Source organism: Myotis myotis, unplaced genomic scaffold (assembly GCF_014108235.1).
Source record: "Myotis myotis isolate mMyoMyo1 unplaced genomic scaffold, mMyoMyo1.p scaffold_m19_p_3, whole genome shotgun sequence".
Classification (NCBI taxonomy): domain Eukaryota; kingdom Metazoa; phylum Chordata; class Mammalia; order Chiroptera; family Vespertilionidae; genus Myotis; species Myotis myotis.
In genome coordinates this window covers 185,871,287-185,878,990 of record NW_023416335.1, presented here as the reverse complement: position 1 = coordinate 185,878,990, position 7,704 = coordinate 185,871,287, and positions in this window count along the sequence as shown.

The window sequence follows — 7,704 nt, the reverse complement described above, 5'->3', positions numbered from 1 at the left end:
ACTTTGCACAGGCCTTGGAAAGGAAACTTAAGAAAAACTTAACCACCGATTCACATATAAGAAAGCTAACCCCCTATTCACATAAGTATATGTGTTCTAAGATTTAAAATAGTATGATTATTTTCAGATTAATTCAGGTGCTCTATCTATCAGATTATAAGTCCCTCTATCAATACTTGGTGGTAGGAAAGGATTCATTGCCTCTGGCTGTGTTTTCACTTCCGGTCAGACTCTGCAGTCACCCCTGGTCTCTTGAGAAGTCCCATGAAGTCCGTACCCTTACTCGCACCAGCAATATATGACAGTGCACCTTCCCTCATATACTTAAATATATCTCTAGACAGATATCTGTTGACTTTCTACGAAGAGTCATGATACAATTAGGTTGTTCCCCCCCCCTCCACATCCCCCCCTCATCTTCCTCCCAAACTCAACTTATTCATGATGATGATATAATTTTTCATATCATAGTCTTTAGACTTTGAAATGTACTTATATTATATTACATGACTTATCAGCTTCAATAATCTTTCTATCCTCTGCTCTACCAGATGAGAAAATCAGCATATTGATGTTACAGCCCACCATCTGTCCTCTTCCCCTCCGAACTTTTGCTATATTGTTTCTACATCATTAGCGTTTATAACGTGTAATTTTGTTCTGTGACCGCAATCTCCACCATCATTTCAGTTTTAGTCCTACAGTTTAATGAAGTCGACACGTAGGACAAGTATGTACTCTATTTCTCTCTTTGCTTTTCAAAATGTGGCTTCAGGAAGGGCTTGGGGGATATTCCATGAGTTTTTGCAAGCACAAAAAATACTTTCATTACATTTTTTGACTATTTGGCTGGGTACAATTCTTGGATCACACACTGTATTTCCTGTTGCTCCAGTGTCTTCTAATGTTGACCATTGCTGTGGGAAGTAACATTCTGACTTAAACTTTTTGTCCCAATGCACAACAGGTGTTTTGGGGTTTTTTTTTTCCTTTCAATTCCAGTAACTTTACTGAAACATGATATAGGGTTGAATGTTTTGTATCAGTTTTTCCTGGAATTCAGTGTGCCCTCTCAGTTTGTAGAGTTATGACTTATATTTCTGAAAAGTTACTTTGACGTGTATCTTTAACTTTTTTCCTATTTTGTTATTTTTTGCCTCTTCTTCAGGATACTGCAGGTTGTTCAGGTTATTGCATATGATAAGGTCTTTTTTATCTGTCTGTCTAGCTGTTATTTTTTTCCAATTCTTTTTTTTCCTACTTCATTGCATTGAACTCTTTTTCTATTTCTGACGTTCTTGTTTCTTTCCATGTTTTTAGCAGAACCTGGTTGCTGCCAGTGAAATGTATGTTTCCTGGGCCCTGCAAGTCATCTTTCATTTCCTATTGTCTTGCAGTATCTTCCCCAAGCTCTTGTATATTTGATATGAGTTCTTGCTTTATAGATACGGTAGCTTTGTTTAGGTCTTTTTTTAAGTTTATGGCAATATGTATAGCCCAAATTTTTATCTGCTCTATGGACACATTTTTTTTTCCTTGAAAGTATTTTTTGTCTTCCATTTTATCTTTTTTCTCTTCTTTTATTTTCTTGTCATAGCTTTGCAGAGATGATATCAGTTTTTTTTCTGGATCTGCTACTGGCAGGAGGTTTGTGTGGGAGAGATGCCATGTCCATGCCCTAGGCCAGCAGGTTTCTCACTGTTCCTAGATAGACACATAGTTCCTTATGACACAGATTGTGTGTTTGAGTGGATTATTTTGTCTTCCATTATCCCTAGTTACCAGAGCTCAGTAGCTTTAGGGCTACTCACATTGCGGTTCTGTTCTCTGGCTCTGCCTCAATAACAGGCTGCTTCCTGCAAATATGGGGTCGCTATAAGATTTCTCTTCTAGCTATAAGGTCTCTGCTTCTCTTTGATGCCAAACTGGGTCCAGAGAAACTCCTGCTGCCAGTCTATAGACCTGTCCCTATTTATTCATAGAAATTATGAGTCCACCTTCCCTGGGTGTGACACCTACTTTGATCTGTTGACTTTTTCTGAGGCCAAGGATTTAGAATTTGCATAAATCTTACATTACAATAGAAAGAATTGTTAATTGTGTTTGGGATGAATATAAATTCTGGCTGGCTTTGAAACCAGTAGTAGAAACAACAGCAAGTTGAGAAATGGGGATTGAAGCTATAGTGCCTGAGGCATCTGGCATGATTCATATCTCACTCTCAGATAAGACATCTTCCCATTAGAATATCGAGGGGGATAATAGGTAAAACTGAACTTGGAAAGTGTCTGGCTTGTAGAAGCTGTTCAAAAATTCCAGTTATTCTCTCTACAACCATAATGACACTGCAAAAAAAAAAAAAAAAAAAAAAAAAAAGGTGGAAAATCAGCCGTATACAAATATATTGTTTTGGTAATACAAATCTAATAGTTTTATAAACATAAATATCTCTCTCCTGCTCTAGTTCCTCCTACTGGGCATCTTGGAAGCCCATTCATCACTAAGCAGAATCAGAAAGAAGGATTCAAAATCAGAAGCTATTTCTCTCACTTATGTCACTTAACAGTAACAGCTGGTTCCTATCATTCTTTAAGTGATTCTTATAATTAAATTATTGCCTTGTGTCTTTTTCTGATTCTCCTTTTATGGCAGGTTGTGCCGCACTCAGCATGGCCAGGGGTGAACCTGGGGGGTGGGGGTGGGGAGCGGTGAAGGATTAAAGAAGACAGACTAGAGAATAAAGCTGGGGCTAGGTGGGATACTGCCATCTGAGGCCAAGTCTTTATTTTATAGCCAGATTCCATGAGGCAAGAAAGGGCGTGGTCAAGATGTTTACAATGTTCTCAAGGGTTTCCAATCTACTTAATTACATGCATCTGAACTCTATCAAGCTTTGTTTTGGCAGCACTTGCTGCACCTCCCGCAGCCTATGTCACTTAGCCACCTGGAACCACAGGTTCGGACTATAAGGTCAAGCTTACAACTATAGCCTTTGGCTATAATTGTGCTGGGAGGGCTTTGCCCTCCAAGCTGGGACTTGCATGTGGCTTTGCCACGAGAGGACCGTGCCCTCTCATTAGTCTGAGGCTCGAACCTGTAGTTGCTCTCCACAGCAGGTCAGTTTTGTGTGTGTGTGTGGGGGGGGGGGGGGCAGGTGTGGGGGGAGGGTAGTTGGGACAAGGGAGGGGGAAGGGTTCTTCACTCTGTAGTGTTAGTCTTATACAGCAGGACTGGCAGATAGCTTTCTTACCTGGAGCTTTGCGGGTCTGGGACTTAAGAGTGGAAGGAAATCTGAGTCAGCTAAGAGGCTCTACATGTGGGATGGGTATAGGAAAACAGATTTTAAACTAGGAGATCACAGAAGGAGAAGTTAGGGGCAGGTTGCACACTGGGGTGGTCTAGGACAGAAGTCTAGCTGGCCTGTGTATTCTCCCTTCATCATGATGACACCGTGTCTGGAGCTAGTAAAATGTAGGGATAGAGCATATAATCTTCAATCTACCTGTCTGCACTGCCTGTATGTTCACCCCTAGTGGGAACTCTGATAGGTAAGCTGTTGTAACTTCTTTAAACCCCTTAAATTACAGTGGTTCTCAACTTGTGGGTCGAAACCCCTTTGGAGGTCGAACAACCCTTTCACAGGGGTCGCCTAAGACCATCCTGCATATCAGATATTTACATTACGATTCATAACAGTAGCAAAATTGCAGTTATGAAGTAGCAACGAAAATAATTTTATGGTTGGGGTCACAACATGAGGAACTGTTTTTAAAGGGCCAGAAGGCTGAGAACCACTGCCTTAAAACATCCAGTAAAGTAACTTAAAGAGAGCAGGTGCTCTAGATTAATTTGTTAAACTAATTTAAACAGTACTTATTACTCTAGATAAATACAAGGAAGATATGGTTATAAAATAAGACTGATCCACAAGATAAAGACCAAAATTCAGTGCTGTCCAGGTGGACAAAATATAGCTTTGCTGGTGAATGGAATTCCTAAATAAATGCATAATACGTATTTTCAGAGGAGTTTTTCATAAAATAACCACACCTTGAGTTTTAATTCATTTTAATTTGGGGGGACAATGATACATTTTATCAATGGTTTCTATAATTTCAGACTTAAAAATTGATGGATGAGTTGCAAATGTATGAAAAATGGCTTGGGAAAACAACTTTTATTCAATAAGTTGTTTGTTTTGGTAGATCAAAAAGCACATATTTTTTAAGGCAATGTTTATTTTATGTTTTGAGTGGCAGCAAAAATAATTGCATGTTTGAAATCTTTGAAATATGTTTTAATGCTTTTTAAATGACTGAAGAGCAAATGTGCCAAACTTACCACTGCTTAAGCGATTTTGTGGTTGGAAGTTAGCTTCACTTGCTAAGCCTTTGGAACTGTTTAATATGCTGTTTGATTATATCTTTTAAACTGAAGTCAGTGTCTGCACCTGGTGGAGTGTTTAGAACATTTAACATACCTACAGCAAGTTTTTGGAAAGAAGAGATATTGTAATTCTGTAAATGCTTGATTTGAACTCTAAAAAATGGATTTAAACATTTTTAATATAATAAAAATTATGCAAACATGGTCTTATAAGAGGATTTTATTGGTAAACTTAACTTATATGCCTGGTATGTATGCTGAGAATTCATTTTCAGAAAAGACTATCTTGCCCTGACCAGTTTGGCTCAGTGGCTAGAGCGTCAGCCCATGCACTCCAGGGTCCCAGGTTCGATTCCGGTCAAGAGCATATACCTTGGTTGTGAGCATATACCTTGGTTGTGAGCACATCCCCAGTAGGGAGTGTGCAGGAGGCAGCTGATCGATATTTCTCTCTCATCGATGTTTCTAACTCTCTATCCCTCTCCCTTCCTCTCTGTAAAAAATCAATAAAATATATTTAAAAATAGAAAAGAAAAGAAGATAGTCTTTTTTTAATATATATTTTATTGAATTTTTACAGAGAGGAAGGGAGAGGGATAGAGAGTTAGAAATATCGATGAGAGAGAAACATCGATCAGTTGCCTGCTGAACACTCCCTACTGGGGATGTGCCCGCAACCAAGGTACATGCCCTTGACCGGAATCGAACCTGGGACCCTTCAGTCCGCAGGCCGATGCTCTAGCCACTGAGCCAAACCAGTTAGGGCATCTATCTTCTTTTCTAACTTAAAAATATTTTCAATTTAATGAGACAATGTATTTAAAATGATTTAGATAAGTCTATAAAGTTCAGATTCAAGATTACTCCCCAGTGTTTCTTATTAAATGTATATTTTAAGTTACTGGGAATTCATGGAATTATAGAGTTTTTTGTACACATATTTACTGGTACTACCTAGTAATTCACAGTTTCCTGTACACTTAGTATATGGCAGGCACTGTTCTAAGTGCTTTATATGTATGAACTAGTTAACCCACACAGCATACCTATGAGCTAGGCATGATCATTATCATTTTACAGATGAGTTGATGGAAGCAGAGACCCACAAAGGGATTTAAGGTCACACATACAGCTGAGATTAGAAGCTGGTTAGTTATTCTTGGCTCCAGCATCTGTACTTTTAACCACTGTGACAGACTACTATGTGCCAGGCACTTTGGTAAAATGCAGCCTTTGTGCCATTATTCCAAGAAAAGGAAACACATGGGCTTTTAGGGGGTAAAAACAGGTCCCCAGAGGTCATTTAGCCATCCTGCCCATGGTCATGCTCTCCAGCAGTCTGCAGGCTGCCACGGACAAGGGGGGAAATAGCAATGCTGTGGAATCTCTATAATGAGCTGTTCAGGGACTGAAACAGTGCCTCCTTATAGGTTAAATAGGGTATATTAGGCTTTTATTATATTTACTGCTGCATCTTAGGATCTGGGATTTGGTCATATTATTTCCAAATCCTTATATAATGAACTGTGTTACTGTAGGATTCTACAATTGTAGCTATAAATATAAAACACAAATGCACAAAGGCATCCACCCATGTATAAAATTACTAGGGAAATGGGACGGATAAAAAAATGAATTGTTAGGTTTAGGGCATATTACTGGGGGCTCTCGTCTGGTTAGATCTTGAGAGCAGTTTGGAAAGATTTCAGGGGCATCGTGAAAGTCAAGTACAGATTTGTGTGGGTCAAATGATATAGACAGATTTCAGATGGTGCAATGACAAGGGTAAATTGTTTCATAGAAAAAGGGTGCCTGTGTGCTTAGTGCTTCTAAAATTTGTTGACAGAATAAATGTTGAGGCTAAAAATCTGAGAGCTGTATCAGAGATGCTGTCATAGATATTGTCACCCCAAGTTTCTGAAGGCAGAAATATTGACTTACTTGTAGCCATTGTATCTTGCATGTAATAGTCAATATCACTTGTTGAATTTATTTATAGGTGCAAATATGTTATGTAAGCAAAGGAAAGAACATGTCAGGAAGTTGAATAAAGCTGCATGCAATAGGTAATGTTTGAGGATGACTAGGAGTATTGTAGGTAAAAAATGTTGGCGCTTGTAACTCTCAGACTTGTCTGCACTGAACCTACAGCAATTCATCAATTACAGTTCAGATTTTCCTATCCCAGCACTGGTCCCCACAGTGCTTTCTGCTGGTGAGTCTTTGCTCTCCTAAGCCACGACTCTCTTCCCCCACTGCTGCAACCTTAGGGGTAGCGGTTTGCCCTGGCTCCTTCTCTGTCTTATGGACCCAAGAAGAGGTGTTGATTTTCCAGTCTCTTCAGCTTTTTACTCGTCAAGATGGAATGGCCACTTCCAAATCTTCTTACATGTGGAACCAGAAGTGGAAAGTTTTGTGTGTGTGTGTTTTTTTAAAAAACCCCAAGAATGAATGCTTTAAAATTTGTCTAAAATCTCCATTAGTAGATTTAAAAATATATGAAGAAACCCATAGAGGTCTGTAGTCTATAACCAGTGTGTACCAATGTCAATTTCTTGGTTTTGATAATGTACTATAGTTAATGTAAGATGTCTCCACGCAGGAACCTTGATGAGCAGTGCACTCTGTACTATGTTTTGCAACCTATTAATCCGTAACTATTTATAATAAAGGTGTTTTTTTAAAAGTAAAATAATCTAGAAAAAAACATTTGTAACCAAAGAGGAATGAAAAAAAATCAAAGCTTAGGTATATAAAATACCAACCAACAAAACATTATAGAAAAGTGGACAAAAACTGAGTAGGCATTTTGTATAACATAGACACTAAAGTTACGAAAAGTTGTTCAAACTCAATTGTGGTCAAGAAACAACAAATATAAGGCATTGATTTCTATTTATCAGCCTGGCAATGATTAACAATGGACATAATAATACCAAATGTTGCCAAGTGTGTGGGTAATTAGGCACTCCATGTACTTCTAGTAGAAACGTAATTTGGCAAAATGTAGTAGAAAGCCAATTTGATAACACACAAAGTCAACAAAAGTTGCAATTTCATATATATAAGAATTTATGTTAGGAAATAAGGATGTGCACAAATATATCTATAACAGTGTAAATCAGGCCTAGCCAGTTTTATTCAATGGATAGAGCGTTGGCCTGCAGACTGAAGGGTCCTGGGTTTGATTCCGGTCAAGGGCACATGCCTCAGTTGCAGGCTCCTCCCCAGCCTGGCCCCTGGTCGGGTGCATGCAGGAGGCAACCAATTAATGTGTTTCTCTCACATTGATAATTCTGTCTTTCTCTCTCTCTTCCA